Genomic DNA, 3342 nt, shown 5'->3' on the forward strand with positions numbered 1-3342 from the left:
CACGAAGGGCCGAGAGCCCAGAAGGTGAACACGAAGCTTCACAAGGACATATTTTATTGCCAGGAGCTTCGTGTCGTGGACAGAATAGCTCCGCTCGGCGGCTTTGAGCTGCCAGGACTGAAACGAGATGACTCGTTCGTGTCCAGCCGTGCCGGTCTGCAGCAATGCACATCCGATGGCGTAATCGGAGGCATCGCAGACGACGCTAAACGGCTTCGTCTGATCCGGCAGGGCCAGGACAGGGGCCTCTTGGGGACTGACCTTGATGCTGTCAAAAGCATCCTGGTGCTCTAGCTTCCAGCGCCAGTCGACGTCCTTCTGAAGGAGGCTCGACAAGGGCTTAGCGAAGCCCGACTACGCTGCGCTGTACTTGGGAAGGTAGGTGGCCAAGCCCAATCACTTTCGAAGATCCTTCTGAGATCGGGGCGTCGGCCATGCTGCTTGGCTTGACCTTGTCTGGGTCAGCCCGAACGCCCACGTTGCTTACGAAGCAACCGAGAACTTTAATCTCTGGTGACACGAAAACGCACTTGTCAATGTTGGCGTAGAGCTTGTTCGCTCGCATTACGTCCAACACTCGACGGAGGTGTCCTACATGTACCTCCATGGCCGTCTTGCCTCCCTCGTCACGGCTATGGACGAATATGTCGTCGAAGTACGTTTGTACGAAGGTACGCAAAGGGCGGAACAATTGCGTCACCAGGCGATTGAATGTCGCCGGGGCGTTAGACAAGCCCTGGGGCATGACGAGCCACTCCCAAAGCATGCCGCTTGAAGTGCTTACCGCGGTGAGCGAGATGTCGCTCTCTCGCATCAGGATTTGGTAGTATCTGTCTACCAAATCCAGCGCACTCTACAGTACGCTCCCGGCCATGTTGTTCAACAACACATCCTTTCGTGGGATTGGTGTTTGGGCCGGCACTGTTGCGTTGTTCAGCTTGTTATAAGCGTGAGCCAGACGCCACTTTCCGTTCGGCTTCCGAACGCAGAAAGTCGGCGTCGAGTGCGGGGATTTCGACTCCCGCACCATGCCTGCCTTCGCTTTCGCGGCGAAGAAGGCATCAATGACCTCGCACTGTTCGCGCGGGAGAGGCCATTGCCTCGTGACACAATACTTTGTGCCGGGCACGAGATCAATCTCGAGCCGTACGCCTCGATCCGGTGGGAGTTGGGTCGGTGAATGTTCACCACGTCTACATACTCCGTCACCAAATAATAAACCGGATCCTTAAGGTTCTTAAGGATCTCAGAACCCAAGCGCGTCTGACGCTGCTTGTTTAGGTCTTCCAGGACGTTCTCGTCCAAGACAGAGGAGGAGTTCAGCTCCTCCGAGTGGACTCAGGTCTCGTGAGCACCATCTCAGCAATCTATCCAGCCTTGAGGTTTGCCAGGAAAGACTCAATCGTCATTTCCTCCAGGTTCAGTATCTCTGCAACCTCTGGCAACGGTTCCAAGTGGACACCAGATGCCTTAACGGGTATTCCGGTCTCGCCATCGAAGACGTGATAACAGTCTTTCACCGGCCTTGTCGTAGGAGCCCGGTCCCCGGACTCCGAGTCGCTTGAAGCGAAGTCGATCTGAACGAAGTTCGGATCCGACTTGAGCCGGCGGCGGCGTCGTTGACGACGGCGACCGTGACGTGGAGCTTTGCTGCCCACGTCTAGGGATGTCGGCGCTACGACATCCGAGGCACTCGTGGCCTCGTGTGGTACTGTGGTACCCACACAGGAAGCCTGTTCGACGCCTTCCTCTTCAGTTAAGGTCTGGGCGACCGTGAGTGGAACTCTGTTACCCACTCTGAACACGCTGTTCTCGGTGTCCATGACAGCTTCAGCTGTCTGCGGAACTAAGTTACCCGCCTGTGGACCTAAGTTACCCACTTGGCCAGCGCCGCTTCTGGACGCTGCCACCATCAAAGCATCCTCGGAGCCTTCATATACGTCGACGACCCCCAAGCATCTGCCAATTGCTTTGGTACCCTGGCAGCCCTTGCTGGCGCCTCGGGTCCTGACAGAGGTGGGAACATGACTCACCAATGCTCTGTCGGACTGTGCCGGGCGGCTGCCACCGATTGCCTTGCCTCGCCAGTCGATCCTGGGCTCGTGCTTCTCAAGCCAGGGCATACCCAGGATCATATCATATGGATCCATATCGAGAATAGTGAACTGTTCGAGGCTGTCAAATTCTTCAAACTTGACGGCCAGATCCACTTGGACGTTGGGGACAGTGACGACCTTATCGTCGGCCAGTCGCACTGACACCGTTCCGTTGTCCTTGCTTTCTTTCAAAGCATCGGACAACTTGTTGCTGTTACGAGCAACCGTCTGGCGGCGTGCGAAATTCTTCGACGCCCCAGAATCGATCAAGATTCTAAAGGGATGATCGTATCCCCGTACACATTCGTGTACTACGAGCAATCCGCCGCTGCTCTTCGCCGGTTCGAGAGTGCGAAAACTCTCAGGGGCTAAGTTCCCGTGGTACGCGCCACCCGCGCACCCATCACGAAGACTTAGTTCTTCCCCAGTAGGGCGCCCCGCTCCTACTGGTTCCCGGCGTTCCCCTGTCCCCGGGCTCCTGGCTCCTGCCAGCGACCCTTGAGGACGGGCTTGGGGAAGGACCGTCTGCGGAGTCTTTCCGCGGGACTGTCGCGCTTAAAGTGACCCATCTTCCCGCAGCCGAAGCAGCGGATATCCCGCTGTTCGGCGGACCCGAGCTCCATGGGAACTGGTTCGTTGGGACTTGTTCGACCGGGAGCCGACAAGGAACTCCCAGGCCACGCCGAGGCCGGCGTACACGCCTGGCGATGGTTGTACTCTTCTTGAAGAGCCACTTAAATCGCCTCTTCAAGGGTTCTTGACTGCACCCGGAACAGCTGGGTGCGTGCGGGGCTCACTCGAAGGCCGTCCATGAACACAGCCATCTTGATGTGTTCGCTGAGTGGGTTTCCCACTAGGGACGCCGTGAACTCCCGTATCTCGTGCACGTACTCGTGCAGTTCACGCCTCCCTTGTTTACACGAGAGGAAGCGCGATCGCTGGCGGTACTCAAAGTTCGCCGGGAGGAACGCGGCTAGGAGCTGTTCACACAGCTGAGCCCAGGATGTGAAACATTCAGGTGATGTTGCTTCCCGTGTGTACACCCAACTCTTAGCACGGCCGCTAAGGTTGGAGAGTGCAAAAGCAACACGAAGTTGCTCGGTCGAGATCAGAGCCGCTTCCATCGCGAGCTCTACATCTCGGACCCAGAAGTGAAGGTTCTCGCCTTCCTTCCCTTCGTACGGCTTAACCTTCAGCCGTATTGGCTTCGGGTGAGGCGGATTTGCTTCCGCCGCCGGAGCCTGCA

Source organism: Phytophthora infestans, genomic scaffold (assembly GCF_000142945.1).
Source record: "Phytophthora infestans T30-4 supercont1.58 genomic scaffold, whole genome shotgun sequence".
NCBI classification, from domain to species: Eukaryota; Oomycota; class Peronosporomycetes; order Peronosporales; family Peronosporaceae; genus Phytophthora; species Phytophthora infestans.